A 12,701-nucleotide genomic window follows, 5' to 3' on the forward strand; every position below is an offset into this window, starting at 1 on the left:
CTAGAAAGCTCGGGAAAGAATGGGAGGTTGGAAGCGGGGGCCAAAGGAGAGAGAATACCTAGACACAACTTTAACAGCTCATGAGACAAAACCCAGCAGGGTCCAGCCTTTGCCATTGTGAAGCCATTGGACACTGGTCATTGGGTCACCTACCTAATGCCCTTCTTCTGGAGCCCGTTCTCTCCCTCCAGGTCACAAGGTTTTCCAACTCAGCCTCTTTTTCTCTATCTTGGCCTCAAACAGGTATCCAAACCTTTGGCCTGAAAAGATTAGTGGTCAGAGAAGTTAATTGTAATGCTGCGTGCACACACACACACGCAGGTGGGGCAAGGCAGAGGGATCTTTTCACCTGGTGAAGGATCAGGTGAGGAAAACGGATCTTGGTTCCATACGTGTGGAATAAAGAGAGGTTTGCTATGGAAATAAGAGGACATGTAATCTGACTTCTGACCTCCATAAACATTTGTGCCAATCTGTGATGCACTCTAGCTTGCAGGGGATTTGGTCACGTTTTACAACCATCTCTTAGAAATTGCCTTCGGTGGTGCAGCCGTTGCCGAAACTTCCGTGGCAACACACGACTGTGTGCCCTGTGCTGGCTCGCGTTCCCTTCACAGCAAGCCTTGCCACTCCGTCTTCATTTGTTACCAGAGAGAATGCATTTCGCCTGCAGAAGAGTAAAATCCATTAGGGAAAGGTGGATTTGGGGCTGGCATTTGCGCATTGTGAGGACATTTTAAACTGTGACTAAAAAACATCTACCTGGGAAATTATGAAACCCACGTGGCCTCACAAAGTGTAATTATGGCCTCTGAACACTCTCTGATGGTCATCTCAAAGGAAAAATAAGTCCAAAGCCACGAAACATCGATAACAGTGAAGGAAAGCACAGGAAGGCAAGCCCTGCGTCGGGGATGTTGCGATGTGTGTTTGCGCCACAGAAACAATTGCGTGGGAGCGCTTGTCTGAAAAGGACCAAATTTCTTTATTTTCTACAATTAAATTAACTTCATGGTGAGCTCCCTTCTTTCTGAAACGGTGTGAATTACAATTCGACTTGGACCATTCTTGCCCGTCTCTGCCCCGGGAAAATTTTTAAGTTCCGTGATCTGACCCAGCACCAAGGCATGAGACAGTCATCACCTGTGCATGTGGTCCCACCCGCCCTGCCTCGCTGGTGCCTCCAGGCCTGTGGTCCTGCTTGGAGCTAAGCCTACAGTCTCTCAGTATGTGTTTGTCATATATCTCTGATGGATGCATTTTAAATAATGCCTCCTGACCCCCCACTGAGATATTAGCTCACTTTCTTTTCATTTGCTCTACATCACCCCCTTGCTCTTTCCCCTAATTTTTATCATATTATAAGTTTCAGTTCTACTACTGATTACTCTATAGCTTAAAAGTACTTAAATCTCTGTTTTTGCATCTCTCAACTTTATTACCTCTGGATTCTCTATTTTATAAAATAAGGAACTTGATACCTCTATGGTTTCTTTTGGCTTCCCCTCCTTTTTTCCACCAAATATATATATATATTTATATTTATATTTAATATATATAATTAAAGTGTAAAGATGAGCAACTGAACATATAGAATAGCATGTAGACCTAAAGAGACATTTCTCCAAAGAATAAATACAGATGGCCAATAGGCACATGAAAAGACGCTCAACATCACTAATTATTAGAGAAAAGCAGATCAAAACTGCAATGAGGTACCACCTCGCACTGGTCAGAATGGCTAGCATCAAAAACTCTATAAATAAAAAAATGCTGGAGAGGGTGTGGAGAAAAGGGAACGCTCCTACACTGTTGGCGGGAATGTTAAGTTGGTGCAGCCACTATGGAGAACGGTATGGAGGGTCCTCAGAAAACTAAAAATAGAGCTACCATAGGACCCAGCAATCCCGCTCCTGAGCATATATCCAGAGAAAACTCTAATTCGAAAGGATACACGCACCCCTGTGTTCGTAGCAGCACTCTTCACAATAGCCAAGACACGGAAACACCCTAAATGTCCATCAACAGATGAATGGATAAAGAAGATGTGGTATAAATAAATAAGTATATATATGTATTTCATTCTACAGAGAATGAAATGTAGTTTGTGCTATTAAAAGAGTGCCACACAAAATAAACGGTTCTAAGAATCTAGATCAAATAAATTTTCTTTTCTTTCTCTCATGACTGCCCCAAATCTGGTCACATTTAAGTTTACTTCACCAAGGGTGTGACTTCCTTAGAAAGCTGTATAGTTTTCCTGGAGTTTCTAAGTACACAGCACATGATGTCACACGTCTATAAATTATCAACTTCTTAACCATCCTCCTTGCTTCACTCCTCAACCCCCTCAGAGCCCCGGGTCTTCAAATTCCAATGTGGATTCCACGTCCTCCAGGACCACCGGCCCCCTGAATCCTGGGAAGTCACCCTCCTGCACTGAGCTGGAGTCACTATCATGTGAATTACTTGCATTTCGCTGGAACGCATTCTTGGTAGTTTTTTGTGTGTCCAGGAGGAGTGCACAAGAAAAATTTTTCTGAGACTTTCTGTGACTTGAAATGCACTTATTTTGCCTCATCACGTGCCATTTTGACTGGTAAAAAAATTGTAAATCACTTCCCTCCAGCTTAAAAGTATTTGTCTATTGTTTTCTCACTACAGTGCTGACGATGAGAAGTCTAATACTAATACCGTCATATTCTCATTCTTTGTGGAAAAACTGTTGCTGCTTGGTTTTGTTCTCTCTGAAGTTTTAGAAATTTTTCCTTAGACCTGGTTGCTTACATTTTAATGAGGCTATGTCTCGCTATTGGGTTTTTTCCATTCATATTGGTTAGTATTCATGGACCCTTTCAACGGAAGGATTCGATCTTTTTTTTAACTCGGGGAAATCTTGCTCTCTTTTCTTATTTCCCCTCCTCTGTTTCTTCTCATCTCTCTTTTGTGATAGATCCCATACTTTGATTCTTCCAGGCTTCATCTACTTCTCTGTCACACCCTGGTCCACCTCATTGCCTTTTGGCTCTATGCTTGGGAATATTTCCATAACATCTTCTTTCACCCCTTGCACTGAACTGCTCATTTCAGCGATCATCTTCTTAAAGTATAAGAGCTTTACGCTTGTTCACAGGGCGTTCTTTGTGTTGAATGCAATATTGCCTCAAAGCAAATTTAGGCAATGAAAACATTAAAACTATTTTTCCCACAGTATCCATCAAGAGACCCATTTCCTCTGCAGTTAATTTTTCTCTTTAAGTAAAATAATTTTTCTCTTTAAGTAAAATAACACCGCACAAATGTGCGGTGATCCTTGGTTATCTATTTGCATGTATGAACAAATGATTTGATTAGTTAGCACCGGTAACTGCGGTGGGTTTCACCTGCAGCTGATTCCTGCCTTAAAGAGAGAGTGACAGTGAGCTTTCTGTGTTACATGAACACGTCTGTACCATTTATTTCATATGCAGGTGTAAGGGCTCCACTTCAGGGCATCAGGCAGTCAGGGAAACCGTACTTTCAATGACAAAATGAGGAGAGTTTGCAGAGAGATACCAACACCGATCCCAGGAGCCCCAGGGACCAGGCGTGTTCAGCACCATTAGCAACGGTGTCACTGGTTTGTGCCTGGGTCTACATGCTTGTATCAGGGCATCAACTGGCTCAAGGCAGACCAATGGCACAGCTGCTCTGCAGGGAGAAGTCCAACACTTCAATGTGAATTGCATCCCCACCCACTCACCTGTACACACCTGTTGATTCCTTGCTTGGAGCTTTTCCGGAGTCCTACCAGCGAGATCAGCTTCCTCCTTGTCTATAATTTCCCCTCCGCTGATTCACACTGAAGGTTCCTCTGCTTGTTTACCTGTCAGCATTGTCCCAGCTTCTTCCCACCCTTCAGAAATTCTCCCCAAATCTCTGATCTACTGATGCGGCTCTCACAAGAAATTCCTTTTGTATTTCCTTATAATAACTTGAATGGGATTTGAACAGGGAAGAGAGATAAACATCTGAACTCAGCGACCATCTTGAATGGGAAACACTAAAGAATATTTTTATCTTCAAGAACTTCTGACCCAAAATGCAAATTTATCTTGGAGTCACAACCCCCTGTGGCTCTTTCCTGCTGGCAACTTAATTAATACCTGAGCCGGTAATGAAAGGGACACAGGACAGGACCCCTTTTAGGGGTTGGGAACTGAGAGGACAAAGGAAGTTAGTGGTGTTTGGAGAAAAAGAAAGTCGAAGAAGACCCTAAGACCAGGTTCAATACAGAAGACTAGGAAGTGCATCAGTTTGGGGCAAGATGGAATTTAAACAGAAATTCAGGTCACAGAACTCATCTGTGTGACATCTCCTTTTCGGACCTCTTATCTATGAAATGGACAGGATGTGATAATAAAATGAGATTATGAATGTCAAATGTTTTTAAAAGCAACAATAGAGTTGTAGATGTTTCACAAAGTCCATTTTGTTGTCTGTCCCTTTAACTAAAATGATAAAGTTTCTGTCTCATTGGAAAACTACAGAAGATGTCACTCAGAAAAAAATCTTAGCCCTTTCAAAAGATTTAGGATTAAGTATAGAATAATTGGGTTAAGCAAACCTCTTAAATGAATGAGCTGTTCTGTGATATGGTTCATAGCACAGAGAAGAATAGCATTGCATACAGTAAGACAATTAAAATAACTGCCTTGGGCTTCCCTGGTGGCGCAGTGGTTGAGGGTCCGCCTGCCGATGCAGGGGACACGGGTTCGTGCCCCGGTCCAGGAGGATCCCACATGCCGCAGAGCGGCTGGGCCCGTGAGCCATGGCCGCTGAGCCTGTGCGTCCGGAGGCTGTGCTCCTCAACGGGAGAGGCCACAACAGTGAGAGGCCCGCGTACCGCCAAAAAAACCACAAAAAACCAAAAACCAAAATAACTGCCTTCATTAAGATCCTACACATCTGGGAAGAAAAGGCAAACAGAAGCTAATAGGTGTGTGGAAAGGGATTTCATTCCTTATTCCCACTCTGTTCTTAGCCAGGAGGCAGAAATTCAAATCCTTACTGTGGAAACTCATTTTGAGTCCAGCCCTTGGTTTATTTTTACATTCCATTCTCCATTGCCATTCTTCGATTTGGATTTTCAATTGCCTTATGTAAAAATTCGAAGTTGTTCCTCATTTTGATATTTGATGGGATTTTCTTTTTACTCTCTTGATGATGTCATATTATACTTTTTATTAGTCTGAAATCAATAATTCTTACTCTGTGTCCATAAAGGTAACGCTCATTTCGGTAAGTTTTCCTCTGCTTAGGTCTCCTGATATAATTATCCTTCAGACTTCTCCTTTACTAGTTGATTCTTGGATAAATGTTAAGTTATTTTCTGTGTCTGTTTTGAAGCCCCGCAGCTATTTCTTGGTAGCGAGCTCTTTACTCCACCCGACTCCACTTATCAAGCACCTCCTAGGATCAGACATGGAGCCAGGGGCTTTGCATATATTATCGTTCATCCTCACACCAAATCCAGCAGGTGTCATCACCCTTGCTTAGCAGGTGTGGAGCGTGTGACCCAAGAAGTTAGGCAACTCGCCTGGGATCCTACAGCTGCCAATGGTAGGGCCAGGATTCAAATCCAGTTTGTCCGACTTCAGGGTTCTCGCTCTTCCTGCCGTATTGGAGAATCGCTCCAGCACACGGCACTGTCCAACGGATGCTTCACCACCACAAGATCGTCACTTCATCCAAGAGGGTCTTCATAACTTACCAAGCCATGGATTAGTCTTTCACACCCATTTTAGCTCTAAATATTGATATACATTCCTCTTGGTTTAGCGCCGGTGTAGAAATGCTTCACAGGGGAATGATCTCCAATAACCATTCTGTCTTAGGACTAGAAAACTGTAATTTTCATTCTCAACTTCCTTCACTCTCAACTCATATCGTTCTTTTCAGATGTCAGAAAATCATTATCAAGTCTCACATTAAAAAAAAAGTTTCTAGAAAGTTATATGGAACCATTTCTTAAAGAGGACAAAACTCTTTTCTTTTTAAATTTTGCTAACGACACTTAACCTAAGATCTACCCACTTGATAGGTTTTTAGGTACGCAATATGGTATTGTTATTTATAGGCAAAATGTGGCCTGTAAGCAGGTCCCTAGAACTTATTCATCTTGCATAACTGAAGTTTTATACCTGTTAATTAGCAATACCTCGTTTCCCCCTTTCCTCAGCCCCTGGCAACCACCCTTCCATTCTTCGATTCTATGAGTTTGATCTTTTAGATATCTCATATAAGCGGAATCATGCAGTATTTGCCCTTCTGTGACTAGCTTATTTCTCTTAGCATAATGTCCTAAGGTTCTTCTATGACCCTTCTATTTTGTTAAGGCTGAATAATATTCCGTTGTATGTATATATCACTTTTTATCCATTCACCTGTCAATGGACATTTAGGTTGTTTCCACATCTTGGCTATTGTGAAGAGTGCTGCAACGTAGTTGGGAGTTCAATTTGATAGACTGGAAACAAAAACAGATCACAGAAATATATTTGAGCTCACACATTTTGATATAACAGGAAGGAGGATATATCTTATATAAACCAATATTTTTTAAAACTTTAACGCACATGTAGTATTCCAAGTATTTAAACACAGAGAAGCTAAGATGTCTACCAACTGATCAGAATAGAATAGCATCTCCAAGGACAGACAAACAGAAATATATGTAGAGAGGGAGAGAGATGTCAGAAGCTATCTACCAAGGATCTACATGTTGGAAGGATGTATTTGCAGTCACTCTATATTCTACTCTGAGGCTTATTTACTGACGGCAAATGCCCTCCTTTTTAGGGGCTGTTAGCCCAGTAAATTGGCATATGTTGAGACTGGCCAAGTGAGAAATGTTACCAGCACTCACATACTTCATTTTAAATCTCTTTTGTGTATGAAGACACTATAATGAATTTCGCTTAATAAACAATATATTAGGCTGAAGTTAGAAGTGTCAAAACACACAGTTGAGGAGTAACCGTGTAACACACATGAGGAGTAACCTCCTGGACGTATTCACACTTTCAATGAATATCATTCTTCCTACAGTTGACAAATTGACCCTTAGATCTGATTGAATGGTTTACATATTGATACAAACCATGGAAGAGGCAGAATCTCACAAACACTGCCCTGCTTTGTAGCTGAGATTTGGAGTGAACATAATAAGAAAGATGAAAGCCAGTTTCCAAGATGACAGCACAGCCCCTGCACAGATGCTTCTTGTTTCTGCTGAGCTGGAGGGTGAGGGGTGAATCAGTGCCCCTGGCACTGCCAGGGGAGAAGGCACTGGTGGTGGACCGCTCACGGGACTGGGAACCAGTCAGGAAGCATTAGGAGGAGATTGGAATGAGGGTGGCCCTTCCTCCTTCTCAAGGCTGTGGTCCCCCTGCAGCTCTCCCCATTGGAGATACTTCCCAGTTACTGGCATGGATGAAAACTATCGCCTGCCATACCAGTAAACAAAGGCTGGTGCAGCCCTCAAGCCCTCAGCCACTGCAGCCACAGCCAGCGGTGAACCCTGAAGGGATCCAGGATGGAGAAGAGCAGGATCCTGGCCTTAGACAGCTGAGGTGCACATCAAAGGAATGATTTTAGTGAGCCCAGACTCTTGCATTTTCCCATACATAGAAAAGCGCAAAGAAAACCAAAAAAGTGCTAAAGTCATTAATTTGAGATGTCTGGTTTTCTTTAATTAACAGTAATATTTTGATGTTCCAACTACCTGGTTTTTGTTGCAAAAACTCCCATACATCCTGGCTCTTCCATTACCTCTTTGGAGCAATCCCTCAGAGCTAGCTGAGAGGCTGTGTCCCAGGCTTAAGTCCTTGGTTTTGTCCACCAAATAAAATAATTCTCAACTTTTAGGTTGTGCATATTTTTTCAGTCGACACTGGGAACTCACTGACAAAGCAGAAATATGACTCACAGAACCCCAGACCCAGCATCACCAAACAGAGCACAGAAGGGAGGGCTTGGAGCTGAGAGGAGATAGTTCAATAACTAGTGCAGGGAGTACATGACAGCAGGGAGAAAAAAAACAATGTGAAAACCAGTAGGAGGTAAATGGACTTGTTCTTTGCAGACCGCATAGGTAAAAAAGCTCAGTGAAGAAACCTCTCCCTGGGGCTTCCCTGGTGGTGCAATGCCTAAGAAGCCACCTGCCAGTGCAGGAGACATGGGTTCGAGCCCTCGTCCGGGAAGATCCCACATGCTGTGGAGCAACTAAGCCCGTGCGCCACAACTACTGAGCCTGTGCTCTGGAGCCCGTTAACCACAACTGCTGAGCCCGCATGCCACAACTACTGAAGGCTGCGAGCCACAACTACTGAAGCCTGCATGCCACAACTACTGAGCCCACGAACCACAACTAGTGAGCCTGGGTGCCACAACTACTGAAGCCTGCATGCCACAACTACTGAGCCCGCGAACCACAACTAGTGAGGCTGGGTGCCACAGCTACTGAAGCCTGTGCGCCTAGAGCTCAGGCTCTGCAAAAAGAGAAGCCACCACAGTGAGAAGCCTGTGCATTGCAACGAAGAGTAGCCACTGCTGGCCGCAACTAGAGAAAGCCTGCGCCCAGCAACGAAGACCCAACACAGCCAAAACTAAATAAATAGATTTATTTAAAAACAAAGAAAAAGAAGAAACCTCTCCCCGAGCCAGAGGTCCTGGACCACTAGTCCTGACCTACCTCATGTATCCTGTCCCATCTCTGCATCACTGAAATCCAAGCACCAACCTGGACTCTCACAGGTGAAACCACTGACCTAGACTGCCTTCACATTCCCCTCAGCTCAACTGAAATTCAGATTTCTTCCTGACCTCCCTTTTCTTAGAGGCTTTACTTTAGAAAACTTATAACTGAAAATCCTTCCTCTGCCCTTTTGAGATGTAAAGCTTTTCAAAAGCCTCTTACCAGTTTTACAATCCACGAATGTCTTTCTCAAGGACCTGGGAACCATCCCTTTGAAATGCAAACATTAGGGCAGAGGGGGCCCCTCTCCAGTCTCTGTGGAAGGATGGGAGCCTAGCTTCGTGGGTACCAGCCTCCAAATTGTAAAATTACCTCTGTCAGGAAGACAGGAGGAGGTTTACTTTTCCTTGGGGAACCACTTAGCCAACACAGCTGGCCTACAATCCTCCCCAGCTCTAGAAAACTCCTCTGCTGTTTGCTTCAGTGGATCTGAGTGTCCAAACTTGGTCTGTCCTTCCTGCATTGCTAACCAATCATATGGAAATAAAGTCATTCTTCGTCTACTCATCTCGTCCAGGGCAATGTTTCTTTAACGCCTCGTTGAGAGCTTCTTAGAACGAGCAATGGTCCTTACAGTGAAATATTTTGCAGAATGTCATTTTAATCTGATTCCCAAAGTGTTCACTGAAACAAAAACGGAAGTCTTAAAATGCATTTACACTTATTATTTATAAATTTGGAAAGGTTTCTCTAGTGTCAAAATATGCAAACTTTACGGGAAAAAGTCTTGCCACTTTATCCAGAGGCTTCATAAAACCCTTGCATAGTTGTCAAACCTTTACTTTTAACTTGAGTTACCTGCTTTGCATTCATTATAGAAATAGCCAGAATTTGGCACATAAAAGGTAAAAGAAGAAAAGACCACTTCTGTTCAAATGAAACTCCTTTTTGCTACAGCCATAGAGATCTGGGTCTCAGGATGTGGATTAGGAACTCAATCCGTGTATTTACATCATGTGATGTATGTGATTACATAATGTAATGTCCCAAACTTCATTTATTCTGTTAACTAACATTAAATATAGTTTTAAAGTTACCTACAATCTTCATCATTGTCTTAAGAAATGTATAAAGCCATGATGAAAATTTTCTAAAATAAAGAAGCAGCAGTGACATTCCCGAGCAGCTCCAGTGATGAGCCAAAGTGAAGGATGGATTTTGAAAGGACAGGCTCTCGTATGAGAGCAAATGGCTTTGCATTCACACAGAACCGAATAATAGAGATTCTTCCATAAAATTTATCATGCTCTTCTTTTCCAATGCCCAAGTGGTTCTTCTATTTGAACAAAACAAATTCTGAAGTCGTAACAGAATAATAACCTGCAGTGCTACTCAAAACAAAACCTTACATGTAAGCATTTTAAGAAAAATTTATCCCAGAATATATTCAAAGTTAAATATACGACAATCAGAGGGGATTCCAATCCCTGAATACAAAGCCAAGGAAGCATGTCATCTTAAAGCACGTGATCCAGAGAATGGGTTCTGATATCATTTGAAAAACCTAAATGTATTATAAGCTATGGAAAAAAAAATACCAAGGAAAGCAACTCAGGACAGTTTTAAGTCATCTGTCTTTTAAAAAATTTCCCCAGCTTTGTTGAGACACAATTGATAAACAACATGGTGTAAGTTTAAGGTATACTGATGTGATGATTTGATACATTTATTTGTTACAGATTGATGACCAACATAGCATTAGCTAACACCTGCAACGTGTCACATAATTACCATTTCTTTTCTGTGGTGAGTACGTTTAAGGTCTACTCTCTTGGTAGCTTTCAAGTATATGATACAGTATAATTAGCTGTGATCACCATAGTGTATATTAGAACTCCCCCCACTTGCAAGTGGGAGTTTGTAACCTCTGACCAATATCGCCCAATATTCCCCCACCTTCCAGCCCCTGGTTGCCATCACTCTACTCCGTTGCTGAGTTCCGGTTTTTAAGATATTCCACCTACAAGTGATATCATACAGTACTTATCTCTGCCTGATTAGCCTAATACCCTCAAGGCTGGGGTAATGAAAATATTTTATAACTTGATTACGTTGGTGGTTTCAAACTGTGTACATTTTTCAAAATTCATAGAACTGAACACCTAAAAAAGGTGAATTCTACTGTAAAGAAATGGTACCTCAATCTATCTGAATTGTCAAAATGTATACTGGTCATTGTTATCAGGATATAACCTCATTCTAGAAATGCGTGTGTGTCCATTTGTGAAGAATACAATGTTTGCCCTGAGAAAAATGTTTAAGCTCTGTGTTTTCTGTTACCCAGATTAATAGTTCAGAGAATCTGCCTTGAAAAGGAAGACACAGAGAAAATAGAAAAGACAGTGACTGGAAAAAAGAGATCAAAGTTTTGATTAGTTTTTCCCGGGGAGGATATTTGAGTATGTTTGAATTCTGAAGCAACCATCTTTTTATTATCTTACTGACTGAACTTGAGATAAACACTTAACCTTCTTGGGCCTTGGTTTCCTCACCTTCAAATACTGACAACCTCTCCCTCTTTCTTCCTCAGAAAGCTGTTATTACAATGATCTAATTAATTGAAAAGGCACCCCCAAAAGGTACAGGAGTCATGCAAATGTAGGTTGGTAGCTGTTGTTTTTTACTGTAATTTTTTAAAAGACTTGTTTATTATTTATTTTATTTATTTTTGCCTGCGTCGGGTCTTAGTTGCAGCACATGGGATCTTGGTTGAGGCATGCGGGATCTTTCGTTGTGGCATGTAGGCTTCTCTCTAGTTGTGGCATGCGGGTTTTCTCTTCTCTAGTTGTGGTGCGTGGGCTTAGTTGCCCCGTGGCATGTGGGATCTTAGTTCCCTGACCAGGGTTCAACCAGCATCCCCTGCATTGTAAGGTGGATTCTTTACCACTGGACCACCAGGGAAGTCCCTATTGTTGTAATTTTATTATCATGATGAGTTAATTATTGTCATTTTACATCATAAAGAAAATTCTGGGCTGAAATGTATAGAGTTTCAATAATAAAGTTTAAAAAATGCAGCAACTTGATGAAAAAAGTCTATAAACTATTTTCTTTTCCACCCTAATCTATCATACTCTTCAAAGAACTGTTATTCTGAAAAACAAACCTAAGGCAATATCTATCAGCAGAGCTCCCATCACATGTGATCCAAATGGTCATGTTTTTGGAAGAGATTCTGTCTTAATAAAGGCACTAATACCATGGTGGAAAGTGCATGGCATCTGACAAGCTAGAAAAAGAAGGATGCCAGGAGCTTTAAAAGACAGTTAGGGAGGCTGCATTTCATTGAGAAAGAAAGGCTCCCTTGTTTGTACAAAACGGGGAGAAAATAGATGAACAGCAGCCTCAGGCAAGCAGACTGGACAACACACAGCAGTCTTAGCTGCGTGACCACCCCATGTCCACACACGGCCCTGACAAGTGACACACCTGGAATGGCAGGACACAGCCACCATGTCTCTCACACACAAAGCCGTCTGTACTGGGGAGAGGCCAGCGAGTCATGGCAAAGGCCCATCGGAGACTCAGAAAACCCACATGGATATGACAACCAAATGGTATGAGCTGAGGTAAGCGTGAGTAATGTGAAGCATCCCATGTTGTAAAATGTCTTCTGCAGACATCCGCGGAAGGCTTGCTATGAGCCAGGAGTAGTACAGGACTGAGGTGAGTGAACATCAAAACAATACAGAAGGAGACCATCACACAATATTCGTAGTATGTAGAAGGGACACCAAGACCACCCTAGGGAGCTCAGCTGACTCACAAAGTAGAAATACGATTTGGGATATTTTTATAATTGTCAGTTATGACCATTCATATGTGTAGCACTTTCACTGAACCACAACTTATATCGAACAAAATCCCACAAAGCGTAAAAACCTTTTGAAGAAATATTTCATTT

General features: G+C 42.0%; 1 long non-coding RNA gene across 1 annotated transcript in view; it reads right to left on the reverse strand.

Annotated features, from left to right (window-relative positions):
* LOC117197180 (uncharacterized) overlaps positions 1-12,701 on the reverse strand; it is a 131,112-nt gene that overhangs the window by 48,792 nt on the left and 69,619 nt on the right. Inside the window, exons 3-4 of the long non-coding RNA XR_007479114.1 lie at positions 350-667; positions 154-260 (exon numbers count right to left, since the gene is read on the reverse strand). This is a non-coding gene — a long non-coding RNA (uncharacterized LOC117197180). The remainder of the gene's footprint in view (positions 1-153; positions 261-349; positions 668-12,701) is intronic.

The sequence above is a fragment of the Orcinus orca genome, chromosome 9, assembly GCF_937001465.1.
Source record: "Orcinus orca chromosome 9, mOrcOrc1.1, whole genome shotgun sequence".
Taxonomy (NCBI): Eukaryota; Metazoa; Chordata; class Mammalia; order Artiodactyla; family Delphinidae; genus Orcinus; species Orcinus orca.